This window comes from Ranitomeya imitator, chromosome 2 (genome assembly GCF_032444005.1).
Source record: "Ranitomeya imitator isolate aRanImi1 chromosome 2, aRanImi1.pri, whole genome shotgun sequence".
In the NCBI taxonomy this organism is placed as follows: Eukaryota; Metazoa; Chordata; class Amphibia; order Anura; family Dendrobatidae; genus Ranitomeya; species Ranitomeya imitator.
In genome coordinates, this window is record NC_091283.1 from 260,784,003 (window position 1) to 260,794,350 (window position 10,348).

Sequence of the window (10,348 nt, forward strand, 5' to 3'; positions counted from 1 at the left end):
ACATGCCCGCTGCCTTGGGGTCATCCTTGATTCTGACCTTTCATTCACCCCCTACATCCGATCACTGGCTCGCTCTTCTTACCTGCATCTCAAAAACATTTCTAGAATTCGCCCTTTTCTTAATTTCGACTCTGCAAAAACTCTGACTGTTTCACTTATTCATTCTCGTCTGGACTATTGTAACTCTCTACTAATCGGTCTCCCTCTTGCAAAACTCTCCCCGCTCCAATCTGTCCTGAATGCTGCAGCCAGGATCATATTCCTCACCAACCGTTACACCGATGCCTCTACCCTGTGCCAGTCATTACACTGGCTACCCATCCACTCCAGAATCCAGTACAAAACTACTACCCTCATCCACAAAGCACTCCATGGCTCAGCACCACCCTACATCTCCTCCCTGGTATCAGTCTACCACCCTACCCGTGCCCTCCGCTCCGCTAATGACCTCAGGTTAGCATCCTCAATAATCAGAACCTCCCACTCCCGTCTCCAAGACTTTACACGTGCTGCGCCGATTCTTTGGAATGCACTACCTAGGTTAATACGATTAATCCCCAATCCCCACAGTTTTAAGCGTGCCCTAAAAACTCATTTGTCCAGACTGGCCTACCGCCTCAATGCATTAACCTAACGATCCCTGTGTGGCCTATTTATAATAATAAAAAAAAAAAAAAGGTTCCTCGCATCATGTTTTCATACACTTTATGCAGTATTAGCCCTCTGTGTCTGTACTGCTACATACTTAGGCAGGTAACTGGTTCATGCAGATTTACATGAACACCTGAGCCTTACACTATAGCTGGTCCGAATAACTAAAGCAATTGTTACCATCCACCTCTCGTGTCTCCCCTTTTCCCCATAGTTTGTAAGCTTGCGATCAGGGCCCTCACTCCTCCTGGTATCTGTTTTGAACTGTATTTTTGTTATGCTGTAATGTCTATTGTCTGTACAAGTCCCCTCTATAATTTGTAAAGCGCTGCGGAATATGTTGGCGCTATATAAATAAAATTATTATTATTATTATTATTATTATCTCTGGAATGTTAGGCAATATTCACAGTTTTAGTTTTTTGTACTAATGGTTACAAAATTCTGACGACCTGTGACAGAGCTGGAATGAATATGTCGCATGTATTTGTCTTGCTCCATCAATGAAGGAATGTTCCCCTCAGACCTCCTGGATCAGACCTAAATCTCAGGACAATAAAACCTCACCCTCCTCATCTATGAGCTGCCCCAATATTTCTGGCCACAACTGTTTCCCCCTCCCATATTGATAGTTCTGCATCACTTGTCTTATTTATGGCCAGTTCTCTATAATATGGGACTCTTCACATTTTATCTCGCTTATCTTAACATAACAATCAGTTGAGTGCAATCCTGTAAATGTCGGCTGCCCTCGGAGCAATGTTCTTCTATCAGGCCGGGCAGATCTGTATTCAGCTGCAATGTGACTGAGATCAGATGGGTGTGAGCAGAAAACATTGGACGCCATACGGCCCATCAGTGCAACATTTATAAAGATACAATTCTGTAATATGGAAAACTGGAAATGGTCCTGTAAGATTAATAAACCTGGGCTAGTCCACCACTGAGAAGTGAGAACAGATCACCCGTTCTCCTGGATGAGAGTGGGAGCGCTTTCTGTATCCACTGCTGTAAGTGTCCACCTATACTGAGCCTGATAAAGACCGGAGGAGACGCCGGCTACAATCATTGTTACACTTCTCCTTTAAAAGGGTATCAACCACTGATGATTCTCAAATTTTAATATTTTACTGATTCTTTTTTTTAAAGAAAAATGTAGACAATTACAGTATCCTGTTTATTTACCACCCTTGTGCAGCATGCCGTAACAACCTGATGCACGCTGCCAGTAATGAAGCATGGTTCAGTCTGCCCTAATTCAGCCTCTTCTCTACTGGGAATTATTGTTGGGGGAGTGACATGAGGAGAGCATCAAATGAAGGTCGTGGTGGAGGTGTACCTGCTTCAAGGAGATGACATGGTTGATCTGTGCCCGTTACGTGTCCACATGAAACACGTTCCTCTGGTGCATGCAGTCCACGGGATGTTCTGCACCATATCCTAGGCACGAGCACCGCTGGATGGATAGTGAGGCAAGAACATGTTCAGACGGTGTTAGATTGGATGGCTGAGAGCGCCTCCAGTTCCGTCTACTGCTGAAAGCGCAGAGTTTTCACCTGAGGACCGTGGGCATCTTTCTACCACCTCACCCCCTTGCAAATTGGCCAAGCAGTATCAGCCCAAAGTCATGAAGCCTTCTCTTCTGATTTTTTTTTTCCTGAAAAAGTGTTGCATTGAATTCAAGGCCTGCCCTGCTACCAGTTCATAGGCACCCCAATAAGCCTTTCAACCCACATAGTGGATGGGCCCATGAAAATCCACTTCACAATATGCTTTTTGTGCTCCGTACTCCTTTGTTTTACACATTGGCGGCAAGGCCAGCCCTGCTGCATAGTCATATGCACCCCATTAGGCCTTGGAACCCAAATACTGGATGGTTCCATGAAAATCCACTCGTATTTTTTATGGTATGATGGTTCCCTCTTTGCAGAATTATTTACAGGAGAATTTTCAATACAAAGCAATTGCAAACTACAAAATTCAAGGAATATTAAGATTGAATAGAGTGAGTGCGTACATTTTTGTATATGTTAGCAATAACACACACAGGTTAATAATTACATATAAGGATTACATACATATACTGATTACGTATATATGAAGATTAACTTCATACAGTCTACTTAGATCATCACCAAGAGGCTTTTAAATATCATCCGTCTGGAATATCAGAGAAGGAACACCAAGACAGAGAACCCCTGGGAGATTACTTACACTGCATGTGCGTCCCCAATTATGCAGGTATGAGCACACTGTACATGTACAGGTACCCCAGTTTTGGCATCTGCCTTAGTCATGTTTCTCTGGTCTTATATAGTGATTTACACTATGTAGTAGTTCTAGTTTCACCCAGACCTTCAAGTGGCCAGCTTTCAAGGTTGTATGAAACTGAGATATCATGGAGTCATCAGACCAGGGGCCATAGACCACTAGAAAATAAAAGCCACAAGGATTTAGATCAAACCACCACAGGCTGAGTTTCAGTAAACCTTAATGTTTTACAATGACAAACAGCAAATATATAGAGGTTTCAAACTGATTCCGAAGTGAGAAAACAAGCATTCATCAAGATTGTGTCACTATGAGCATTGTCTGTCACATCTGTAAATGTTTTACAAGACATGCAGCTATGTGATTGTCCGAATGCATTCGGTGTACAGTATTTCAATTGTGTTTAAAAATCACCATTTGTATATTCGCCATTTGTACATTTGAGGCAGCCAAAGTTATGGCTCTCAAGGAGAGAAACTAATATAGTGGACAAAGAAATATTTGTAATAAACTACTGAGCCAAACTAACATCATTGCATTATCAAATTTATATGAAGTGTATTGTGTCCAATTTGAGCAACCAGGCAACACAAAAAGGAGCTGTTCCAGTGAGCTCTTTAAGGTACAAAAATGTGTAGTGTTTGCCATCAAGGATGTGGTTTCACCAATGGGGGGTACCTTTTTTAAAAATATACTATTGCCATCACAGCCACCCTTGCCCAAACTTCACGGGCCTATAACAATACAAAGCATGCTCACCCAGGTCATGTCGTCGGAGATAAGGAAGAGACATTGCAGGAGACAGCGTTAAGAATTAGGCCAATGTAGTGGTGTGTGTCTCTGAGACTTGTAATGCAGTGCATGATCTGCCAAACAGTTCCCCAATGGGGGTACCTTTTTTAAAAATACACTAGTGCCATTGCATGCCCCTAGCCCACATATCAACGGCCTATAACAGTACTGAGCAAGTTTACCCTGGTGATCTAGTGGCAGGAACATTTTAGATTGCAAGAGACTGAGTTAAGAAGTCGGCCCAATGGAATGTCATGCCCAATTCCCCAATGTGGGATTCTTTTTTTAAGAAAATAAGAGTGCCAACACAGCCCCCTTGGCCAAAATGCATCGTACAGAGCACATTCACCCTGGTGATCTACTGGCAGGTACAGGACAGTTTGCAGGAGACCGAGTTAAGAAGTCGGCCCAATGGAATGTCATGCCCAGTTCCCCAATGTGTTGTCCTTTTTTTAAAAAATAAAAGAGTGCCATCACAACATCCTTGGCCAAAATGCACCGTACAGATCACTTTCACCCTGGTGATATATTGGTTCTGGATGAGGAGGATGAGGATAAGGAGGAAGATAAGAACAAACAGACCCAATCTGGAAGCGTATACCCATGTGGGGTTGTGAAGAGGTGCATGAGAATACGCCTCTCCAAAAGAGAGAATGTATTTGAAGTTATGTTTCGCTGTTTTCACTTGGTGGTGTACAGAAGTCTTTCCCAATCCAGGCCTTGTTCATTTTTCTAACAGTCAGCCTGTCAGCATTTTCATTTGACAGGCGGATGAGCTTATCTGTTATAATTCCACCAGCGGCACTGAAAAACCCTCTCTGACAGAACGCTAGCAGCAGGGCAGGCCAGGACCACCAAGGCGTAGAGAGCCAGTTCATGTCACGTGTCCAGCTTGGATACCCAATAATTCAAAGGCACAGAATAATCACGGAGGACGTTTGTATGATCTGCAAGGTACTCCCTCACCATCTTCCCAAACATTGCACTTCTTGTGACAGCACCCCTTGCCTCTGTGCCGCAACGATGGGAGTGTCTGAGAAAACTGCCCCAGAACTTGGCCATTGTTCCCCTGCCTGAGCTGGATTGTACTTCTGTCTCTTGCTTGGAGTCCTTGGTTGTACAACAAACTCTGACGTCTGCTGCCAGCGTTCTCACATGGGAATTTTCTAAGTAATTCCGCTACAAGGGCCCTGTGGTACTGCAAAATTTTAGTACACCTCTCTGCCTCAGGCAGAAGAGATTGAAAGTTATCCTTGCAGCATGGGTCTAGAAGTGTCACCAACAAGTAATGAGTGTCACCCAAAATTTTGATAATCCGAGGGTCACGTGAAAAGCAGCGCAACATAAAGTCAGCCATGCGTGCCAGACTGCTAACAGGCAAGACTTCCGTGTCCTCACCAACAGGACGACTGACTATGCTGTCCTCCTCCTCCTCCCTGTCCTCAGGTCATCCCCGCTGAATGGAAGCTAATACAGATGTGTTTGTAGTACCATCTATAGTACATGAAAGTAGCTCCTGTTCTTCCTCCTCATTGCCTACCAATCCACATTGAGAAGACATGAAGCTGGGCTGAGTGTAATCCCCCTGTATGTTTCCTTCCTCCATGTCCTCGTATTCCATCTGCAATGCATCCTCTTTGAGTGTGAGCAGTTTTTCAGAATGCTGAGAAGCGGGATAGTGATGCTAATTATGGCATCATCGCCACTCACCATCTTATTGCAGTCTTCAAAGTTTTAGAGGATGTTACATATGTCTGACATCCATGTCCACTCCTGAGGTCTTATGTGTGTAGTCTGACCTGAAATTCGACGGCCTTGTTGATGTTGGTAGTCAACAACGGCCCTCTTCTCACAAATCCTTTCCAAAATATGCAGCGTAGAGTTCCAGCACGTGGGGATGGGGACATCACACAACAGTCAGTGAGCTGGAATCTGAAAACGCTGCTGAAACATGGCAAGGGCGGCTGAAGCTGTAGCTGACTTTCTAAAATGGGCAGACAGACGGCATACTTTCACTAGCAGATCCGGCTGCTCCAGGTAGCTTTTCAGAAAACGTTGAACCAAGAGGTTAAGCACATGGGCCAAGCAAGGTACGTGTGTGAGCTCACCTTGCCTCAGAGCCGCCACCAGGTTACGGCCATTTTCACACACGACCATGCCTGGCTGTAGGTTCAGCGGTGTCATCCAAACATCTGACTGCTCTTTCAGTGCTGACCACAACTCTTCTGCATTGTGCGGTTTGTCATCTATGCAGATTACTTTCTGCACAGCCTGTTGCCGCTTGGCTGAGGCAGTGCTGCAGTGCTTCCAGCTTCTGACTGATGTGTTGATTTCAGAGATGGAGGATGAAGAGGTGAAGGAGCTGTAGACTGTGGGGGCAACCCTGATTGACATAGGGCCAGCAATCCTCCCGCGTGGGGAGGATGTGTTCCATCCCAAGGTCCAACTGGGTCCCGGCTTCCACTATGTTAACCCAGTGTGCTGTGATTGAGATGTACTGTCCCTGCCCACAAGCACTTGTCCACGTGTTCGTGGTTAGGTGGACTTAGCCGGTAACAGCATTGTTGAGGGCACGGGTAATGTTGTGGGACACATGCTGGTGTAGTGCCGGTACAGCACACCGGGAGAAATAGTGGCAACTGGGAACCGAGTACCTTGGGATGACAGCCCCCATCAGGTTGCAGAAAGCTTCCATCTCAACAAGCCTAAAAGGCAGCATTTCTAGCGCAAGCAGAAGAGAAATATTAGAATTGAGGACTGTGGCCTGTGGGGCATTGGCTGGGTATTTCTGCTTGCGTTCCAAAGACTGGGTTATAGACAACTGAACGCTGTGCTGGGACAAGGACGTGGACGGGCTCGCTGATGGTGCTGCTTGACTGTGGCCACAACAGGTGCCGGGCTAGAGGCATCTTTACATGCACGGTGTACTGGGGATTGGCTTCTACGCAAAACAGTGGAAGAAGCAATGGTGTGACCAGCAGGCAGTGGTCCTCGAGCCTGGGGTTCGGCCCACAAAGTCGGGTGCTTTGCTTGCATGTGCCTGATCATGCTGGTGGTCAGACTGGTTGTTTGGCTACCCTTGCTGAAGCGGACATAATAATAATAATAATAATCTTTATTTATATAGCGCCAACATATTCCGCAGCGCTTTACAGTTTAACAGTTTCAAACACAAAAGTCATAAGTAACAACGTTAACAATACAATAATTAAAGCAAAATAAGACGACCCTGCTCGTGAGAGCTTACAATCTACAATGAGGTGGACAATCTACAATGAGGTGGGTGGACATGGCAGGTGCTGCAAATGGCCTGTTTAGGGTTATCGGCAGAGTCTTTAAAAAATAACCAGACTTGGGAAGATCTCACAGGTGGAATGGCAACTTCACTCATGTTGGTGTTACGGGGAACGGATGCACGCCTTCTGTCTGTGGCCACCACACTGCTTCTTCCTGCCTGTTGGGGGGATATGCCTCCTTCCCCATTTGTGCTGCTGTCCTCGCTACGCATGTCCTCCTGCCAGGTTGGGTCAGTTACTATGTCATCCACCACCTCATCTTCCACATCCGCACCCCGCTCCTCCTCCTGACTTTCTAACAATTGTGTCTCATCATCGTCCACCTCTTGTGACACTTTCCCACCATTGCCTTCGTGTGACTGGGGCTGGTCAAAGCTTTGGGCAGCTCTACATGCGATCTCATCTTTCCCCACTTCAAGTTGACTGGGAGAGATTTCTGAATCTTGTAATGGAAAACTGAACAGCTCTTCAGAGTGTCCAAGTGTGGGATCAGTTGTTTCAGGGCACTCGGCATGGTGGGAGGAAGGAGGATCAGGGTGAATATCCTGGCCACACTCACGGCTACTCAGAATTGACCGTGTGGAAGACAAGGTGGTGGCTAAGTGACTGGAAGCATTATCCACTATCCAACCAACAACCGTTACACACTGCTCTAGCTTCAATAGTGGTGTGCTGCTGTCCCCTAGAAACTGGGACAGGAATGTCGAGCGAGAAGATGTGGGTCTTTGTTGTTGCCCACGGTCTCATCCTCTGGATGCACCATCAGCATCACGTCCACTTCCCCGTCCCTTGCCCCTTGCCTTTGTGAATTCTGTCACACTAGGGTGCGACCCGTCTTAATTGTCTGTGGTCAAATTGGTTCTCTAGGAGAGAAAGTACGTGCACGGAGGAAAGAATCACAGGACACAGTGGATCGTGTCTCAAATGGTTCTCGCCCGGTTTAATGGTTGTAGATTGCCTCCTTTTATAGGAGTAAAGCACATTACATCATTGGGTTTTTCCAACTTAACACTTATCAGAAAACTCTTTTGATCTTTACATGTTCTATGTTATTATCTTTATTACTATAGTACCATTATTCTAATGATTATTACTTTTAATCTATTCCTGTACCATTATCGCCCTAATGGCGCCTTTGGGTCAAGCTGACATCTGTCTCTGCACGTATTCTACTTATCTTTGGTTTATTGGCGATCGATTCACCTTCGTGCAGATACATTTACTCTAGATAAGGGTAGGGGATTTACACAGCCTTTCTTAAAGTCCATCTGGATACTGGGTGTATCCTGGTACATCCTGGTACAGAGTGATCAACAGAATTTAGTCTTATAATAGAGAATCAGAAAACCTTAAAGCTACATGAATCTAATATATATATATTCAGCAAAGCGTCCATATAAGTTTGATTTCAGTATATCTTCATATGCCATATAGTCTCTCCATAACAGTTCCCCCTTTGGAGATATGCAGAATCAAAAACCCTAATCTCGTCGAACCTATCGATCTGCTCCATTGCGCCTAAATCTGACTAACTAATTTTCACCGTATAAATGAGACGGTCCATCTCTAGTAGATGGACCCCCTCCTAACGGACTTTGCACAGGAGGAGTCAGATCCTAGTCTCTCCCTCATCGGCGTGCTTCAGGCAGACGTATTATGGGGGAGGTGGATATGGCAGTCCTCTCATGGTCTCACAGCAGCATCTTTCGTCTATGGGATCTTCAAAGTCAGCATGCATGGTCATCACTGTGGTTTCCATGGTTGTCATCATCATTTTCTTAAGGCATGGAGCTAAGCAACATAGAATTAAGGCTAATATAATCAAAACACTTAGAATAGCTATTCCAAACTTTGTGAGTGCTCTTTGCCACCCATCCCACCACCCAAACCAGGTGTCCCATTGATCCTTTACCCCTGAATTTTGGGCTAATTCTTCTGATAGGTCAGTAAGGCCTTTAAGTGCCCTGGTTATGCTTCCGTCCGGAGCAGTGTTGTTAGGGATGTAAGTACAACAGCTAGTACCTATCATTTTGCAGACTCCACCTTTCTCTGCTAGGATCATGTCTAGGGCCATCCTGTTCTGGAAGGCCATGATGGATGTGGGACCTAATTGCTCAATGAGTCCCTTTATAGCATCTCTAGTAAAATTAACAAATCTCTGCTGATTATAGTATAGGTAATTTATCCATTTTACATTCTTATTTACCCCAATCATGGGGATTATTGACTCAAACCCAGCTGCTACCTCATTTCTGGCTTTGAACTCGTTAGGTACTCCCTGTGGGACCCCAATAGTGTCTATGTAGATGTGGGGGTCAAAAGAACCTTGTAGCTCCCTTTTTACTTTTTGGGGCAGGTGGTCTTCTTGGAGTACTTGGTCCCAGCTTGGTAGATCGAATATATGAAAGGGCATAAGGGCTTTTACCATGGCACATTGTCCTTTCCATGGGGTATTAAGTCTAGGCCTGATTTTCATGTCTCCACATAGCCAATATACATCAGGCAATTGGTAAATTTGTCCTACAAACAAGGAATCATTGTATGGGGTGCCTTCCTGGACCGGGATCACTTGGTTATTACAGTATTCAGGTGGTAAGTTATCTACCTGTCGTCCAGCACCTTTTCTTTGAAAACAGGTGTAATTCCCTGGATAGGGGGTAATCCCATGGCCAGTTGGTTCACTACTTTGGTAAGGAGGATATAAGTGGGATACAGTTTGGCATTTATGTGAGTTACCTGGTTGGTTATTCATGTACAGAGATAAGGCACATAAGAATCCCTCCTCATCCACCCGTGGGTCTATTGGGAATGGTACTGTGCCTAAATGGGGTCTGGCGGTGGTACAAGCTATGCACGAGGAGCGATTTGCATTGGTAACAGTGTATCTTACCCACTCTAGCCAGACATTGGAGTCAGAGAATCCTGTTTCTATAGCAAGCTTATCTTCAAAGGTTAGATCTACGAGGAATTTGGCTCCTGGAATGGGGTCATTGTTCTCTACATCCTCAGATATAGACCTGGAGGCAAGATTTTTCAATCGAAATTTTCCCATTTTGTCACCTTCCCCTTCCCTACCAAGCTTTGTACTTGAGCCTAGTACATATAACCCTTGGTCATTTTCTGAGGGATTGTCAATAGTGAGGTAGAGAATTATGCATCCCTCCTTGGGACAGTGGGTGGCAGGGATAGGGAGAATTGAACCCAGATACCCTCTCTTGCCTTTGAACGGGGCTTTGGTCAGAGACATACGGGTGATTAAGCTGGCCCCCCATTTGTCTGTGCGTTGCAGGGCTAGGGCTGGTTGATATCCCCAATTTCCTTCTCCGGTGTGCCACCCA

The 10,348-nt window shown here is 45.3% G+C and overlaps 1 pseudogene; it reads right to left on the minus strand.

Annotated features, from left to right (window-relative positions):
* LOC138666370 (oocyte zinc finger protein XlCOF6-like) overlaps nt 1–10,062 on the minus strand; it is a 43,512-nt pseudogene extending 33,450 nt beyond the window's left edge.
* Between the last annotated feature and the right edge of the window lie 286 nt (nt 10,063–10,348).